Consider the following 19,659-nt stretch of genomic DNA (forward strand, 5'->3'; position numbering starts at 1 on the left):
GCTAGTGGGATAACTTCAATAACATTCCTGAACTCTGAAAAGTCTGGGGCCAACTCACCTTCAAGCTCTGCTCCTGACTGAGAACAGTCTTATCTTTATCCTCATGGAGGGAGAGAGCTTCGCTCTCTGCCTTGTCCAGCAGTGGACTAATGACATCATGGGGACTCAGCACTCATGGCTCCGCTCAATCCTAGGGACCCTCAAAGACCCTACCTCCCAATATTATCATATTGTGGATTGGTGCTTTAATGTGTAAATCTGGAACATGAAAAGACAGCAATAGATATCGATATCATATGGAGTGAAAGAATCCAGTTTCAAAATGTTACTTAATAATGCTTCAGTTTATGACATTATGGGCAAGGTAAAGCAATGGGGCCTGAGACAGACTAGATAAAGACAGGACAACAAAAGGAGGACATGGGGTAGAGTGTGGGGTACTGGGCTATTAAGATCTGGACAACGAGTATCACTGCATGTAATAAAATCCCCAGAGCTAAAACTATCTCCCAAAGAAAAAATTTTTTTAATTATAAAATGGTGCCAGATTGTCTTCAGAGAGCTTAAAATCAAGAAGGACATTTATTTAGACCTAACTGGAATAATGTTTTATCACTGCTATTCACAATTGGGCTGCAGAGATGGCGTGCTTAAGGGAAAACATTTTTAAAAGGAAGCAGAATTTCTGACAGTTAACCTAAAATCATCACAGCTACATGAAGAAAATGTCAGCTCTGTTTCTAGTCACGGGAGGAAGACACTCGTGGTCTGTCTCCAGTCTGGCCTCCGAATGGGGCCTGAGACTGACTGAAGACAGAAGGACATGATGGTAGAGGTCATAAGAGTGTGGGGCTCTGCAGAGAGCAGTGGCCACATGTCATTCCCACATGTGAAGAGAGCAATTCAGATGAGTGGTCACTGGGATCCTAAGAGAAAGGTCTCCAAATGTCTGCACATCATCTGATGCAGAGGACCCCAAAGAAAGCCACTGAGCATGCTCCCTGGAGACCTGCCAACATGGTGCTAGAACACAAATGAAATGTCCCAGGAACAAGGGTCAGTGTGAGAACTACCCAGGGGCTTTCCCAGAGAACTGCCCAGGTGCTTCCTAGAATGTCAACATTGTATGTTGTCCACCCTTTGGTCTTCCTCTGTTACACTAGGAAGAGAGAAGGAAGGTTTATTTTTCTAGAGGAGAAGATACTCCCTAAAACACTTTGTGTCAAAGAACTGCTTATTTAAACTTTCAAAGTGTGAGTAAATCCTTTGAAATGAAACAAGATTATAGAAGTTGATATGTAACTTAATTTAATTAGAATGAAGAAAATACTAATGCACAGTGGTGTCTTGAAATATTTTTACAATGTCTATTACATATTTTTATATTTGTTTTTTTGTTTTTTTTTAGTGGTTGTTTTGATTTGCATTTCCCTTATGACTAAAGATGTTGAACATTTCTTTAGGTGTTTCTCAGCCATTCGGCATTCCTCAGCTGTGAATTCTTTGTCTAGCTCTGAACCCCATTTTTAATAGGGTTATTTGTCTCCCTGCGGTCTAACTTCTTGAGTTCTTTGTATATTTTGGATATAAGGCCTCTATCTGTTGTAGGATTAGTAAAGATCTTTTCCCAATCTGTTGGTTGCTGTTTTGTCCTAACCACAGTGCCCTTTGCCTTACAGAAGCTTTGCAGTTTTATGAGATCCCATTTGTCGATTCTTGATCTTAGAGCATAAGCCATTGGTGTTTTGTTCAGGAAATTTTTTCCAGTGCCCATATGTTCCAGATGCTGCCCTAGTTTTTCCTCTATTAGTTTGAGTGTATCTGGTTTGATGTGGAGGTCCTTGATCCAATGGAACAGAATTGAAGACCCAGAAATGAACCCACACACCCATGGGCACTTGATTTTTGACAAAGGAGCCAAAACCATCAAATGGAAAAAAAGATAGCATTTTCAGCAAATGGTGCTGGTTCAACTGGAGGTCAACATGTAGAAGAATGCAGATCGATCCATGTACAAAGCTTAAGTCCAAGTGGATCAAGGACCTCCACATATTTTTGTATTTGTATTTCTGAAGTTCATGCTTTCCTTAATTTGACAGAGCCATGTGTTCAAAAAATACCCACCAGAGGGAGACTCAAGACTGCGTTTTCCCTTTGGGGCTTTTGGAGGGCAGGGGATAATCAGCCAAAATGTGTCTACACAGCATTTAGGAACAATGAGCCTATCCAAGATGGAAGACAGATTTATGGTCTGGAATGAGATGTAAGGGGAAAGAGGAAAGGAAGGCTCTGTCCTCCTTAAAATCCTTGCTTTCCTCTGGGGCTTGGCATGACTTTCTCCTGATCCACTGGGGTTTGCAAGCTTGGCTGTGAGCTGTGGAAAGTAAAGACTTTGGTTTGCTGGCAGTGTCCAAGCTGAGCAAACTAGGCAGGAACACTCCCACTCCAGGACCCAGCCACTGCCAGAGGAACGTGGCATCCAGCAAACAGGAAGCACTTGCCAAATTCAAGAGCTCCCTTCGGGGACTGTAAATCCTCTGACAGAGCCAAAAGCATTATAGCCCCAGACCAGGCCACAGAATTTGGTGGAAGATGTAAGTCTTCATTCATTAATTCACTCAGTAAAAAGAATGCATTCGCTTCCATAAAGGTGCCTCTAGGGGCTTGAGACTCGGATCAGTGGTAGGATATGCAGTTAGTACTTGTGTGGCCTTAGGTTTAGTTCCTAGCACCATCCAGAAAAAAAGAAAAGAAAGTATCTCTAATTACAGTAATGCCTAGCGACTACACACGCATGGCATGGAAAGCACACAACAGCTGCACTAAAACAGACTTCCGGTTAAAGCGCCCCGCTAGCGGGGTTTATTTTCAGGAGTCTACGAAACGCAACTACCAGCTAATACGTGCAAAGAGCAGTTCAAGGCTAGCATTCCTGATACGGTGAGGAGGAAGAGGGAGTTCAATGCCAGCTTGAGCTCTAGCTAAACCCCATCTCAAAAAGCAAAGGCCTCTGGGTATGTAGATCTGTGGTAGGATGCCTAGCAAGGAAAGACGCTGGATTTGCCCTCCAATACCAGAGGTAGAGGAGGAAAAGACCTGGACAACAGTTTTCGATGGTGCTAATGCACTGGTACAAATGCCAGGATGTTTCATGCAGATGTTCTTTTCAAATAAATCTAACATACTCACCCCTCCTACTCCCTCACCCCTCACCTCCTCATCCCCCACTCCCTCACCCCCTCACCACATATGGCAGGTGGGAGAACTGTCCCTGCCCCTTACCCACTGCAGCACTGGGGAGAGCAGGCCCTATACCTTCCCTAGGCAGCACAGTAGAACTGGCCCTGGTGACATGGGCATGGGTAAGCCAGCCTGAGGGTATGAGAGCAGGGAAGCTCACCTTCCCTTTGCTAGCTGCAGCATTGGGTGAGCTGGCTGGGGCAGCGCTGGGGAGCTCACCCTTGTAGTATAGGAGAGCTGACCAGCTCAACTACCACCCAGGCCCAGATCTACGGCTTTGGGTTGACCCGCCCCAACGTCCACCCCATCTATGACCTGCAAAAGTCAGTAAAGGAGCCAATCCTGAGGTTCAGAACCATAAGATCTCCATGACACAGGACAACAGGATGTCCGAGAGGAATCCCACCGAGGATCCAGTACGGATGGTACAGCAGAGGCCAGAGGCCTCAAACCAGAGCAATGACTCAATACAATGAATATTTGCAAGGAAAGACATGTGAACAGAAGAGTATATTGTGTGACGCACATTGATACACTACAACGTCCACAATAAGAATGTTTTTCTTTTGGTGGGGAGGTTGCAAGGGTGGACAGTAGATATGAAGATGCAGGGAGATGGGTAGGATTGGGGTGCATGATTTCACAAGGAATCAATTAAAAGTCACATTAAAAAAAATAAATCTAACACGTGTGTCTGCACAGGTGCTTTCCATCCGCCATAGCCTGGTTTTTTTACATGGAGCCTCCAAAGCACATTCTGAAAATAAAATAAAGTTAGACTTGCATTTCCTGCCCACTGGGAACCTCTGTGGGTTGGCTACAAAATAATAGGACGAACAAACTAACTACACTGTTTACATGTCTTTACCTGCGGTTGAGCTGTGGGGGTTGACTGTGAGTATGCACGGGGAACAGGGTGGGTGTGGAGATCAGAGGACAGCTTCCTTCTTCCACCTTGAGGAAGAAGTATCAAGCTCAGGTCATCAGGCTTGGTACACAGCACGTTTACCAGGTACACAGCACAAAACATCTATAATGTGGTGTGAGGGCTGGGGGATACAGTAAATGGTTGCAGTTTCCTGAGCTGCCTTCCCGTGACCTTTCCATGACCCCAATGACACACACGCACTCCTAGATTCTTAGTGGTCACTGCTGACAACAGATTCACAGGTGTTGTGTTCTTATAGACGCTGAAACCACCTGGAGGACCCTGGTGTGTCCTTCTTGTCAGAGTTCAGTGTACTTTTCTTGACATTGGCTCCTTCCCTGTCGGCAGAAAGAAAGAGGCACTTTTGGAACTAAAAAAGTATTTTTTTCCTTTAGATGCTAGTTAGACTAGTTGGCATGGACCAGCCATGATGGGTTAAGACTTAAAGCTCACAGTTAGCTCACAGGTTAACAGCTAAGCTACTTAATATTCTCGGGTCTATAGGGAAAAGAACCTGGGGCCACAGCAACCCTTTTCTTGGACCCTCAGGGGATCAGCGGGAAATGACAGGAATTGTTTGAGCTTCTTTGTTTTTAAAAAAAAAAAAAAAAGGTATGTGAAAATGTTTGCCTTTCTATGTTTTTGTGCACCGTGTGGGTACCTGGTGTCCTTATCAGAGTCCCTGGAACTGGAGTGATGATTGGTTGGGAGCCAACATGTGGGTGTGGAGAACTGAACCCCAGGTCCTTCCTCTGCAAAAACAAATGCTCTTGACCATGTCTCCAGCCCTGTGACAGCACCCAGTGCTGTGGCTGCTTCCGCTCCAGAACTGGATGATCTGGGGCAGCCATGGATGGGACTGCTGCTGCTTCAGCAAAGTTCAGTGGACAGGGTACCTGTCTCCCAGTGCCATGGGAACAAACTGGAACTGCTTCTGCTAGTAACACAGTAAAACGGACACTTGGAGAAACGTGAGCAGACACAAATGTAAAGTTGGTTGTGTCTGTTTAGGTCCTAGAAGAGGTGATGTAACAACGGCAGAAACCCCAGCACCTCAGCAGTTCCCTTTGGCCATAAACAGACCACGGATTGTAAGAACTTTCAGAGCCAAAGGTTAATCACAGAAAGGGATCGGTTTCCATCTCCTAGAAACAAATCTGTACAAGAAATCTGATGACATGTTCCTGGATTGACTGTAAAAACCATTTCCCAAATAATATCAGCTGAGTCTCTGGATTCTGTCCTTGGGACTATCCCCAAAGTCATTGGGGAAATCATCGGATTAAATCAGTTCGGCTTTAACACTGCGGGGTACGCTGTGCAAGGCTATGTCATACAGCCACATCATTAGTGTGGATGAAAACACTATTAATGAGAGATAAGCACCTGTCCAAGATCTTGCTATAATCAGATCCTGTGGGAATTTATCTCAGTGCTTTGCCAACCCCAGATACAGAGTAACTCCACATTGAGACAGCGTGTTTCACCACGGAAAATACAGAGTAACTCCACATTGAGACAGCGTGTTTCACCAAGGAAAGGTCCCTGAGGTTCCCCTCTCAAGGAAAAGCGCTGAGTCCATTCCCTTAAGCTCAGTGTATTTTCTGATTAAAACTCTGACCTATGAGAGCTCAAGCGATGAGTTATAAAGTATAGCTTCATTTTTTTATATAACTTTCTGAACATTGCCTTTTTAAAATGGTTTAAAATAAGCTCAGATCCTAAAAATAATTATACTCAAGGGTTTGGTGGTGGTGGTGGTGGTGGTGGTAGTGGTGATGGTGTTTGGTTTTTCAAAACAAGAATTTTCCTTGCAGTACTGACTGTCCTATAACTCACTCTGTAGAACATGTTAGCCTCAAACTCCCAAAGATCTGTCTGTCTTTGCCTCCAAAGTGCTGGGATAAAAGTGCCACCACCACCCAGCTATACTTGGGTTTTAGAAATACTTTTAAAAATAAAATATAATAACGTAATGAAAGTGTAAATCCAGTGTTGGCTGCCCACTTCGTTATGAAGCACAGAAGTCAGACGTGATGAAACTAATGATCAGAATTCCCTTATTTTATTTCATGTGTATGAGTTTGGAAGCCTATGTATACCACGCAACTGCCACAGATCCTGGCATGGACTTGTGGATTATTACCGGCCACCACCAGTGCTGGAAATAGAACCCAGGTTCTCCTCACAGCCAAAAAGTGCTCTTAACTGCTCAAGCCCTGTCTCCCTCCCTGCTGTAGAGTGTCTTAATGGCAAAGTTGTGAGGTAAAAATCCCAGGAGGAACTCTGAAAACTCTACAATTTATATGTATTGACTACATCATTGCAAGCTGTGGCTTTGCAAATGCTGATGCACTGTGGGAAAACTAACCTGATTAAAACAGTAACTTCCTCCAATAACCCTGGACAAAGGCCAGAGGAATATGTGCCTCAGGCAAGTATACACAGCTAGTCTATCTGATCCAGGCCTAGACTATGATCCACTAATCCACTGCTTTTCTGACTGCCACATTTCTACTCTTCCCTGTCTGTTCCAGCCCTTGCCAGCTTAACAGCATGCATCCTGAACCCTCATCCCAACACAAAACCTTCTGGTCTGGCTTCTCTAACATAGCCCCTCAAAGCCCACCAGCCTCCCTAAGCTCACCGTCCCCTAACTTCCTTCCTCTTCTAGAGATAAGGCCATGCTAATGTCTGCCTTTGTTTCCATCAAAAGCCATGTTTTCCCCCTTAAACCTAAAACTATGTAATTTCTGCCTCTCAGAGCCTAAAAGCTCATCTATCCATTCACTGAGGAGAACGGGTTAGAGAAGCTCCCCATTCTGAGTGGCGTACTCAGTATGTCTGAGACAGCAGCATTCTGAAAACCAGCTCTGAAATTCCCTCAGGAAGGTGATCCTCTCTGAGGCTGTGTCCATGGCCAATTATGCCCACTAAGCACAGAACTAGATATTTTATTTTTGGCAGTACTATGAGCCAAAGCCAGATTCTTGGGTGTACTAGACACATGCTCTATTACTGAGCAATCGCCCTCACCCTTGGAAGACCTAAGAATAATCATGCCACTAACTAAATCACCGTCTTTTGTCCTCAAGACAAGAGCAAACATTCCTGCCCAAAGGGATCCAGCCTTCAGATGGACCTCAATCAATACAGAAATAGACTCAGTTTACAAACAAAATCGAAAGTAATGGGCACTTTCAGTAGTTAAGTGCCTGCCATGCACTGCTTACACACTGTCCTTGATTAGTGAGCCCCGCAGTGAAGGGTAGGTAACCTGTAAGCCCACTGCAGGGTCTGCAGTTGTGAAGCAGCGCCCTGCTTCAGGTCACTCTTCAGTTCATCAGAACCAAACACTGGGACATCAAAAGACACAAAATATAGGTCCAGAGGACAATAAAGGAGGAGACAGAGCATCACAAAGAAAATTTTCGATACTCATTTTTTAAAAAGAAAGGAAAGACAGAGGAGGGAGAGGAGAGGGAGAAGAAGGAGAAGAGGGAGAAAAAGAAAGAGAAAGAAGGAAGGAAGTCCACTAGAGTGTTAACTGGGGAAGAAATTTGCATTGTAGAAAATTCCTTATTAACATTGACACTAATCTAAGAAAGAAAACTAGAACAAAGACAGTGACAACAGCAAGTGAGAAAATCAGGAGCATCTGACAAGTGGTAGCTAGAACTGAGTGATTATTTGAGATAAGCTTGCCTAGAAATAAAGAAGGAGCTGTCATATGTCTCCCTTGAACAACCAGATAAGCAGGGGTACCATTAGCTGAGATACAGAGAAGGGACATTCTTGAATATGGCTAGTTCAGGTTTTGTCTACTGAATTTAAGGTAGTGGTGAGATACTGAACTGTATTAGTCAGAGAAACAACTAATAGAGATAAATATATAAAAGGGATTTATTAGAGAAGCTGGCTCCTGCAATTATGTAGGACAAGAAGCCCCAGCCATACCACGCACGAGCTAGAGAACAAGGGAAGCAGGTAGTATGGCCCAATCTTGAGTCCAAGGTCTGAAAACACAGGGGAACAGGCAGGGCCTACTGGTTTAAGACTCGTATTCTAAAGCCTTAAGAACTAGAAACTCTGATGATGTTCAGGACCAAGAGAAAACAGATGCTCCAGGAAAAGGAGAGAGAATTTGCCCTCCCTCTACCTTTCCATTCTCTCTTCAATGGGTTGGAAGTGCCCATCAGTAGTCATGAGGACAAATGTTTTTACTGAGTCTGATTTAAATGCTAATGTACTCCAGAAACACTCCTATATGCACATCCAGAAATAATGGTTTGTCAGGGATCTGGATATCCCACTTGAGCTGATACATAAAACCCTTGACCTACCTGTTCCTGTACCCAAGGATGTAAGACTTGATCTCCTGTTCATGTCAGGTAAAGACGCTCTAAATTACAGAAGATGTAAGACTTGAAATGCATATATCACTAAGATGTACAAGTGGAGTGGGAAAAGAGCTGATATTGCATAGGATCAAGATGCATATTATATATATACATATAATTTTCAACAAATAAATGAAATAAAAACAATAAAATAAATAAACTGTTATACCTATGTAGGTGCCTATGAGGCAGTTAAATGTAATAGAGACCTGGAATTACATTAAACTTCACAATTAAAGACATTTATTTGGCCGAAAAGCCAATCTTAAAATCACGTTTGATAAATTAAAGCCCCTTAGCAGTAGCTACCCGCTCTCTAATTGGACTTCAGACCCTCTCAACAGGAGGGACGCCGTGCCTGGCACTAGAGATAGAGCTAAGTACTGGGTGTTAGTGAATTCACAGTTACTGGAGAGAAGCTACAACCACCAGTTACTAAAGCAGCACAATCCAAAATAACAATCTACAGACATTGGTCCTTAAACCACAGGTAAATGCAGTCTTTGCTCCAAACCCAGGAAACTTCTCTTTGTCACCACTATGAGAAGCCACAGCCAATCAAAATGTGGTTGTCAAGGCCACCCCCAGCGGATACATCTACAGAGCACTCCCACCAAAGGCTCAAGGAACACTGCAGAAGAGGGGACAGGAAGAGCGCAAAAACCGGAGAAGCAGAAACTTTGCTGTGAGATTGTGTCTCCAGTAACATCAGAAGCTGCGTCCATAAAGTCTCACCAACATGGCTGCTCAAACGTGCGCTGAGCAAGGACCACACCAACAGACAAACGGGACGGGGACAAGGCCATGAGGCCTAAACCCTACACAAAGAACAACAGGCAATGGAGGGACGCTGGGAGTGGGGGAGGTAGGTGGGCTTCCCCACAGAAGAACAGTTGGTTTCCAGGGCCAAATGGTCAGCCCTAAAAGCATATGTACAAATAACAGTATGTGTGGGTATGTATACAGACACAACAGGTCATACACTTAGGAATATGTATGTATATACATACATGTATTTACTAACAATTGATGGGAGGAAAATGTTATGAATTTGAAGGAGAACAGGGAGTTACATGTGGGAGATTTGGAAGGGAAGAAAGAGGCGGGGAAAATCTTGCAATTAAAATACAATCTCAAAAACGAACCAAAATATTTGCCAAAAATATCAACAGTACAGATCTAGAAGACTACTCTCTCTATTTGGAACAACAACCCCCCCCCAAAAAAAAATAAAACAAAGCTCTCTCCCTAGCCACTTGGTTTAAGTGGAGATAATATCATGCCCTGAAGTCCAGTGACCAAGCTGGAATATTCCAGTATCTGAGCCTTCAGGCCACAGCTTCAGGGTGACTTGACCAGGAAATGAGAATCCTGACTAGATTTGTAGGATTGTGACTGGGCTGAAGGTCCCACCTTCTCATTGGGAACTGTGTATGTGACAGCGCCTTATGCCTGACCTACAACTCGGAAAGACACAGAAGCAGGAGGAGATAATTAAACTAACCCTCCTGAGACGCAGAGGAGACGAACCTAGCTTTGATGTGTCTTCAGTTCCCTCGTGTTCTGCTACACCAGTCCCTTTCCAGTTAAATCCACCATGGAATCCTTTTCCAGGCTCCAAACTACTTCAAGGTCAGTCATTGTCATAAAGTTTCATTGGTGAAGAAACTGACTTAGATGGCTTATATGACTTGACTAACATCATACCCACCCACCCACCCCCAAAAAAACCCAGCAGAGTCAAATCCAAGTTGCTGTGTCTACTGTAACACAGGCAGATACTAAAACAGTCTCGGCCTGTGGGCTATGACCCCTTTGAGAGTATAGCAATCCTTTCACAGGGTTGAATACAGCCTTCTGCTCATCGGATATTCATGGTATGACTCATAACAGTAGCAAAATCAGTTATGAAGCAGCAATGGAAATAATTTTATAGTGGGGGTGGGGGGACACCACAACATACGAAACTGCATTAAGAGGTCACAGTGTTAGGCTGAGAAGCACTGCTCTGAAGAGATGGCCAAGTTCGAATGGAGGCAAACTCAGTTAACTACAGTGTTTGGTAAATCTGTTTTCTTTGAGTTTCACTTGTAGAAATGAAATAAATATGAGTCCTACTGACTGCGTCGGAGCCGATTAAGGAGCTAGTACATGTAAGAACATTCGAAAACAACACCTACCTCAAAAGGTAAGCCCTGCTGTTCAACCTACCTCAGCAGTGCTGTCTGCCTTGCTGCGTAAGCTTCCTTACAACCGTGCGAGTGGGAAACAGAAATCTCGAGTGTTATCGCACCCATGTTAACTCCCATCTGAATAAACAGTCACTTCTGTGTTATTGTTGTTGCTGAACACTTATTGAAAGCAAGACAGGGTCTGGGTCCCTGGAAATACAAATCTAGAGAAGTCTCTGGGAAAGGCAGGAAGCAGAAAGCAATGGTTGGCATCACACTTGGGAACAAGGAACCAAAGGTGTGGTCCCTCAGTCTCTCAGAATTCAGAGAGCTGTGTCCATGCAGCTGAGCCCATTCTGTGCTCCTGTTCCCGTCTCCCTTGAGGCGTCCTGAAGGCTGGTAAGATCATTGAGTGTTCATACCTCAGACAGAGTTACAATGTTTTATAAATCAGCTTGTCTTGGCTCTGTTTATTACAAATACTGCTTTATTTTGAAAACAGAACTCTTGTCTTTTCCTTTGGGGCATTTTTATGACCTCATATGGATGTCGAGTTTTCTCTTTGCTGCACAGGTGCACCACGTTTAAACAAAAGGAGGCTCTCTTGTTCTGAAAATGGACGTGTAAAGCACATTTCATCAAAATCAAATTACATCCAGAATGCAACAGGGGACCTCACTGTTTCTATGGTCTTCATGGGAAGTCACCTGTGAGACAGCACTGGATGAAATTGGAAGGCAAGCATCAGGAATCAAGATTCAAGCCCCAGTTCAATGCTTCCTACTTTTTTTTGACTCCTGGCAAACCATTTAACTTCTTCCTAATAATGTTCACACCTGTAAAATGAGGATAGTATGTGACTTTATTTAAACCAATTTTTATGTAGTGTGTGTGTGTGTGTGTGTGTGTGTGTGTGTGTGTGTGTGTGAACACTCAATGACATATTTTAGAGATAAGAAAGTTTTGAGCCATGTCCAGTAGGATTTCCACCCCTGCTCATAAAAACTCACTTAAGGACTGGAACAATGATGTAGAAGATGAGGGGTGGGAGGAGGAAACCATGACAGCAAACCAGTGCTGTGCATAATCCTCAAAAATTATTTTTCTGTGAATAACAAAAAAAAATAACCAATTCTTCCACCTTCGGTACTTAAGATAGAACAAACAGCCCTGTACTCATATGGCACTCATTTTGTCTACTAAATGTTCCAGCAATCTACTTAGACGAATGACTCCTTTTATCCTTGGAGACATACATCTCACCAGCCACTTTCAATCATTTACCTTTCTGAGGATGCTTTCATAACTCAGGACAACAGTTCTCATACGTGGGTCTCAAAACTCTCGAATCAGCACTGCCTGGGTCCATGCTACGAATGTAGGCTCCTGGATTCAGTGCAGATCCTGTGAATTAGACTCTTCACCATGAGGCTGAATAATTTTCATCGTAGTAAGCATATCCATATACTACTATTCCACCCCTTTATTGTAATTTTAAAGTTTCCAGGAATAAGAAAGACAGTGATATTTCTGTAAAACCCTGCCTTCAATCTCCTGATTTTTTAAAAATCTAAATGTAATAAATAAATTTCAAAGAGCCTAGAAATTTCTCATGATATGAGCAGTCAGTTAATTATGCTCAGCTTATAAAAACAAGTTCTTAAAAGTACATTGTTATAAGGAAACTTGCTGTGGCGTGTAGTAAAAAGATCACAGAGTATATGTCTATGCCTCTGCTGACCTTGATCTTTGACACCTGGATTAGTCCTGCTCTGGATTTCTTGAATTGAGATAATATTGTAGTCAGAGAAAGGACATGGTAAGTGGGACTATTCCGTCTCTGGGAAATGAGGAAGGGCCGCCACTCTATGATTATAGACTGACTGCACGTCTAGCAATTAGGGGTCCCTTTAGGTGGTGTCTGTGAAGAACCACGAGAGTCTCAAAATGTTACTCTTTTTACATCCTGACAAGTTGATCATACAAATATATAACTACTTCTAGCAGATCAAAATGGTTAAAGACGGCATTGCTATTCAAGCCATAGTTCAGTGCTGTGCACACTTGCTAGGCTTACATTATTATAAATGCCAGGGTGAGGAAACGCCAGTCCTGCAAGGGGTTGCAAGCCAGCCTGTTCAATCTTGCTCTGATAGAGACGTTACACTGGACAGAAGCTAACATTTGCTCTGGGCAAGCAGTTTCCAAGCCTTTTCACTATAAACCATCCTGAAAACATAGTTCAGAACTGAGTACTTTCCATGCCTGTGTACAAACCATGCAAGAGATAGAACTGCCTGTCAACAATGATGTGGTGGGTTCTGACAATGACAATCTTAGCATCCACTGGGAAAAAAGACAAGAAAACACCACCATCCCTTCCTCCACTGCAAGAAAAGGGTAAGAACAAAAGACCCAACAGATGTTTAACAAGCCCTGATTCCCTCCCTGAACTTCCTGTATATCCTTTCCCACAATCTGGTACTCGTTTACCCTTCTATATATCTCGTATTTTCTATGTTTTCAACTTTGTTTTTTAAGTAGTATTGATCATACAAACGTGAATCGCTAAGAAATCAGCTCCAGATGCCCCCGCCAGCTTCTTCCCCAAGGGTCCGAAGAATTTTTCAACCTTATGTGCTGGAGTCTGCCTTTGTGTCTGTGCATGTGTTGTACACTAGGTGGCGCTGATGGCATGCTCTGAGCAGCCACGGACGAGGCTAAATCGGGCTTTGCATAGATGGGGTAAATTGCAGTAAATTCCGATTACATCTTGAAAATAAAAATCAAAAATATTTCTCAAATTAAGTATAATGATGGACCATTTTCTTCCAAAACTATTTATAATAGGCTGCTTTGCAAACACCATAATTCAGCTCCAATTTTACAGAATTTTATTTATTTATTTTAGAATCTCAAGTTCAAGACCTGTCTGATCAACTGTGTCTCAAAATAAAAAAGTAACAGATAGTCTAGGGATAGGTTCAGTGGTAGAGCGTTTGCCTGGCATCGATGGCATATATGAAGTCATAGGATCAAACACACACACACGAGCACACACGCAAGAGTGGGTAGAGAGGGAGCTGTAGCTTCGGTGAAATTCTGTGATCCTGAAGAACAAACTTCTTTTTTTCCTGAGACCCAGGTATGCTCATGGAAAATCATAAGACTGCAGCCAGTCATGGGGAAGGGGGGGAAATCCCTCCCCTAATTTAGAACAACAAATAACTAAACCCATCAGAGTCTCCCTCATCAACTCCTCTTATATGATCAGAAGTGTAGCTTAGAGAAAAGGGAGTTTGGTTGTTAACTGCTCACAGACTACAAGTGCCAGCGTACACACTAGCGCCGGTACACAACATAAAGGGAGTGTGCTGCTGTCGTCAGATGACCTCGTGCGCAGAATACCAGAAACACCACTCTGAATGGTAAATGTCAAAGCTTCTCTCACCGTTTTTAACAACTCTTGACTTATAAAATGAAACGCACACACCAACTTTTATTGTCTGTATCTTCATAGGTGCTGGTGTCTGTCAGTAAGCAGCCTTGCAACCCAAAGAAGCCACGGGTGCCCTTTTCCCAAGAAATGAAGGTGTGCCTGGGTAAGCAGAGACCTCAGAAGCCGTATCCAGAGAGAAGGTCCCCTGCAGCACATAAGCAAAGGGAGCTGGGCAAAGGGCAGGGGTCCCAGTGTGTGGTCAGAGCTGTGAAGTGCAGAAACGAGGTACCTCCTGGAGGGAGACCCTTAGAACACCCTGACAAACACAATTTCAAAAACGTGGGGCCCAAAACTAAAGCTCTTCAAAGCTATAAGGAGATGTGGCTTGGCGGGTCTAAGTCCCCTCTATACTGCAAGTTATACTGAGCAAGCACCTTCTATGTACATCCTTGCTAGAAAAGGCTTTCTTAGAACTGACGAGCACGCCTTAGTACTCAAAGCAACGCGTTAGAAGTGTGATTCCAGAACTTCAGTTTGTTAAAAAGGTTTGTTATTTGGAACATTAATCTATCTCTTCCACATTCTCTGATGTTGGTGTTGGCCAGTGTGTCATTATCATTGTAAGGAAAGAGGATGGGAATATGTTGAACAACACTGGACTTGAATTTGCTGTTCTTTTGGGATAGACTACTGTGAATGTGAATTTCATATCCTTAATATAAGCCTTTTCTCATGATATTTTCTCAAGATATCATAATTTCTGTGTTCATGTATATTCAAAAGGTTGGCAATTCTGGTTAATTTGGGACCTAGTTCATTTACATTTCCTGTGCCGTACTTTGTTCCAAATGTGCAAGCCAATAAACGTCTGTCTTCATGACCCTGTCCTCTTGCCAACAGGGTAGCTGATCCGCTTTGGGAAACTTTGAGATGCCACAGATGCTCATGACAGTGCCCCGGAGTCCAAAACAAATGCAGTAGTAAGCACGCTGGACAAGTACCTAGAGGACAGTAGGGACTTTCCGTCCCATGAAACAAACTCATTGACTTCAGTTCCACCAGCTATCAGGTTAAATATAAGTCTTCAATGAGCTTGTTAAAAAGAAGAGAGCAAAACGGAGGCCATTCAAAGCAAATCCATGTTCTCAACTTCTTGTAATTCCCCAAAGTAATTTAGCACAATGCCGGCTTGACAGTTGATCTGGATGAACAAGATTTACCCTTTTATGTGTCTTTTCAAAGAAAGAACAAAGCAAAGTAATGGCAGTGGCAGGCGCAGTGCGGCCAGCGATGGTTGAACTGCAGGCTTAACATAGACAGTCGACTGATTCCGACTTCAGTAAGACGAGCGAATTAGCAAAGTTTCACTTCTCCTACGTCTTCACTCAGTCTATTCCTTCCGTGCTGTCAGGTTTTATAACATTCACGTTAGCCTTCACAACAAAACTCCTGGAAACTTTGGCCTCGAGATTGTTATCTAAATGAACCGGCTGCTGCTTCCTGTCTTCTCCACTCTTGCATTCTGTATTTTAATTTATTCTCTGCCTATCTGTCAGGGTTTCCTATGACAGCTGTTTCTCCTCTGAGGCTTCATGTATGCAGCTTACAGAGTTCTTAAACACGTGAGGATAGCTTTGTTATCCACTCACCGACATGCGTGAATGATGCTGTGACTAGTTAGAACTCTACAAAACAGATATTGTCTAGTCTCTTGACTATGGTCATCCATGTACTTCCTGTACAGCTTGTTCACAGTCTGCTGTATCAAGTGTCTCTCCTCCAGGTCACAGATCCAGTCTAGTTGTATTAATGGACACTTGCGTTGGTTCTTAGGCCTTTTTTCACACCAGTCATTTTGGTTTAGGGTATCTTCTATGTAAATCAGTTCTATAATATTGTTGATCCTCTCTCTTTAGCTCTGGGACTCTCATTGCACTTCATCATGTATGGCGATAGCCATACATGTCATTGCTAAACTCTTCTACATCCAAAAAATTCATGGACAATTTTTTCTACTTTTTTCACTATTTTTCTCTAGACCAGGTTTTTCCTTGGCCTTTGTTATTGTCTATTTTTCTTATTGCTACTGGTTTATTTGCTATATAATGCTTAATTAACCACTACATTCTCTCTTTTCAGGTTAATGAATTGAGAGTTCTGTTTCAGATCCTCGGTGTTGAACAGCAAGAACTCTTTATTTTCTGTGTACCAAATCTGAAATACTTTAAGAGTTTAAATTAATTTTTCCATTTATTTTTAAAATTGGTTTTTCTTATTTACATTTCAAATGCTATTCCCTTTCCCAGTTTCCTGTCCATCAGCCCCCTAATCCTTCCCCCTCCCCTTTTATAAGGGTGTTCCCCTCTGCATCCAACCCCCCTTACCGCGCCTCCTCACAATTCCCTACACTGGGGGTCCAACCTTGGCAGGACCAAGGGCTTCCCCTTTCACTAGTGCCCCAACAAGGCTATTCTCTGCTACCTATGCAGTTGGAGCCCAGGGTCAGTCCATGTATAGTCTTTGGGTAGTGGTTTAGTCTCTGGGAGCTCTGGTTGGTTGGCATTGTTGTTCTAATGGGGTGGCAAGTCCCTTCAACTCTTTCAATACTTCCTCTAATTCCCCCCAAGGGGGTGTTGTTCTCAGTTCAGTGTTTTGCTGCTAGCATTGACCTCTGTATTGGACATGCTCTGGATGTGTCTCTCAGGAGAGATCTATATCTGGTCCCTTTCAGCACGCATTTTTTAGCTTCATCAATCTTATCTAGTTTTGGTGGCTGTATATATATGGGCCACATGTGGGGGAGGCTCTGAATGGCCCTTCCTTAAGTCACTGCTCTAAACTTTGCTTCCATATCCCCTCCTATGTATATTTTTTCCCCTTTTAAAAAAGAGGGGGTGCATCCACATTTTAGTCATCCTTCTTCTTGAACTTCCTGTGGTCTGTGGAATGCATCTTGGGTAATTGAAGTTTTTGGGCTAAAATCCACTTATCAATGAGTGCATGCCAAGTATGTTTTTCTGTGATTGTGTTACCTCACTCAGGATGATATTTTCTAGTTCATTCCATTTGCCTATGAATTTCATGAAGTCATTGTTTTGATAGCTGAGTAGTACTCCATTGTGTAGATGTACCACTTTTTTTTTTTTTTAAATTCCTCTGTTGAAGGGCATCTGGATTCTGTCCAGCTTCTGGCTGTTATAAAAAAAAAAGGCTGCTTTGAACATAGTGGAGCATGTGTCTTTGTTGTATGTTGGAGCATCTTTTGGGTATATGCCAAGGAGAGGTATAGCTGGGTCCTCAGGTAGTATTATGTCCAATTTTCTGAGGAAACTCCAGACTGATTTCCAGAGTGGTTGTACCAGTCTGCAATCCCACCAACAATGGAGGAGTGTTCCTCTTTCTCCACATCCTCACCAGCACCTGCTGTCACCTGAGATTTTTACCTTAGCCATTCTGACTGGTGTGAGGTGGAATCTCAGGGTTGTTTTGATTTGGATTTCCCCCATGACTAAGGATGTTGAACATTTCTTTGGGTGCTTCTCGGCCATTTGATATTCCTCAGCTGAGCATTTTTGTTTAGCTCTGTACCCCATTTTAAAAAAGGGTTATTTGGGGGCTGGGGATTTAGCTCAGTGGTAGAGCGCTTACCTAGGAAGCGCAAGGCCCTGGGTTCGGTCCCCAGCTCCGAAAAAAAGAACCAAAAAAAAAGGGGGGGGGGATATTTGGCTCTCTGGAGTCTAACTTCTTGAGTTCTTGGTATATTTTGGATATTAGCCCTCTATCAGATGTGGGATTGGTAAAGATCTTTTCTCAGTCTGTTGGTTGCCGTTTTGTCCTAATGACAGTGTTCCTTGCCTTATAGAAACTTTGCAGATTTATGAGGTCCCATTTGTCAATTCTTGATCTTACAGCATAAGCCATTGATTTGATGGGGATTGCATTGAATCTGTAGATTGCTTTTGGCAAAATGGCCATCTTTACTATATTAATCCTGTCAAACCATGAGCATGGGAGATCTTACCATCTTCTGAGATCTTCCTCAATTTCTTTCTTCAGAGACTTGAAGTTCTTGTCATACAGATATTTCACTTGTTTGGTTAGAGTTACACCAAGATTTTTTATATTATTTGTGATTATTGTGAAGAATATATTCCAAAATTTCTTTCTCCTACTGTTTATCCTACTGATTTTTTGGAGTTAATTTTATATCCAACCACTTTGCTGAGGTTGGTTATCAGCTGTAGGGGTTCCCTGATGAAATTTTTGAGGTCATTTCTGTATATTATCATATTATCTGCAAATAGTGATAATTTGACTTCTTCCTTTCCAATTTGTATCCCTCTGACCTTCTTTTGAATTCCTGATCTTTCCAAGGCTTTTATCATGAAGGGGTGTTGAATTTTGTCAAATGCTTTCTCAGCATCTAATGAAATTATCATGTGGTTTGTTTATATTGTGGATTACATTGATTGATTTCTGTATATTGAAACATCCTTGCATGCCAGGGATGATGCCTGCTTGATCCTGGTGAATGATAGTTTTGAAGTATTCTTGGATTTGGTTTGTGAGAATTTTATTGAGTATTTTTGCATCAATATTCATGGGAGAAATTGGTCTGAAGTTCTCTTTCTTTGTAAGGTCTTTATGTGATTTAGGTGTAAGCATAATTGTGGCTTTGAGAACGAATTTGGTAGTATTCTTTCTGTTTCTATTTTGTGGAATAGTTTGGACAGCATTAGTATGAAGTCTTCTATAAAGGTCTGACAGAATTCTGCACTAAATCCATCTGGTCCAGGGTTTTTTTTTTCCCACCCCCGTTGGGAGACTTTTAATAACTGCTTCTATTTCTTTAAGAGTTATAGGATTGTTTGGATGGTTTATCTGATCCTGATTTAACTTTGGTACCTGGTATCTGTCTAGAAAATTGTCCATTTCCTACGACTTTCCAGTTTTGTTGAGTATATGTTTTTGTAGTAGGAGCTGATAAATTTTTTAATTTCCTCAGTTTCTGTTATGTCCCCCTTTTCAATTCTGATTTTGTTAATTTGAATACTGTCTCTGTGCCCTCTGGTTAGGCTGGCTAAGGGTTGATCTATCTTGTTGATTTTTGCAAAGAACTACCTCCTGGTTCTTGATATAGTTCAAGTTTTGATCAAGAACTACCTCTTGATTCTTTGTATAGTTCTTATTTCTACTTGGTTGATTTCAGCTCTTGAGTTTGATTATTTCCTGCCATCTACTCCTCTTGGGTGAATTTGCTTCTTTTTGTTCTAGAGCTTTCAGGTACGCTGTCAAGCTGCTAGTGTATACTCTCTCCAGTTTCTTTTTTAAGGCACTCAGAGTTATGAGTTTTCCACTTACCACTGCTTTCCTTGTATTGTATAAGTTTGGGTCTGTTGTGCCTTCATTTTCATTAAATTCTTTAAAAGTTTCCATGATCTGTCCACTGATGAGAGTGGGATGTTGAAGACCACTATTATT

General features: G+C 42.5%; 1 long non-coding RNA gene across 3 annotated transcripts in view; it reads right to left on the minus strand.

Moving 5' to 3' along the window:
- Window positions 1-19,659, minus strand: part of LOC102555022 (uncharacterized) — a 235,354-nt gene that overhangs the window by 138,267 nt on the left and 77,428 nt on the right. The window contains exon 1 of one of the 3 annotated variants that reach the window (XR_015642470.1): window positions 10,780-10,929. The exons of 1 other annotated variant lie outside the window; for it this stretch is intronic. This is a non-coding gene — a long non-coding RNA (uncharacterized LOC102555022). Of the gene's footprint in view, window positions 1-10,779; window positions 10,930-19,659 lie in introns of those variants that run through there. One more of the 3 variants, XR_015642474.1, reaches the window with a different exon arrangement.

This window comes from Rattus norvegicus, chromosome 18 (assembly GCF_021556685.1).
Source record: "Rattus norvegicus strain SHRSP/BbbUtx chromosome 18, alternate assembly SHRSP_T2T, whole genome shotgun sequence".
Taxonomy (NCBI): Eukaryota; Metazoa; Chordata; class Mammalia; order Rodentia; family Muridae; genus Rattus; species Rattus norvegicus.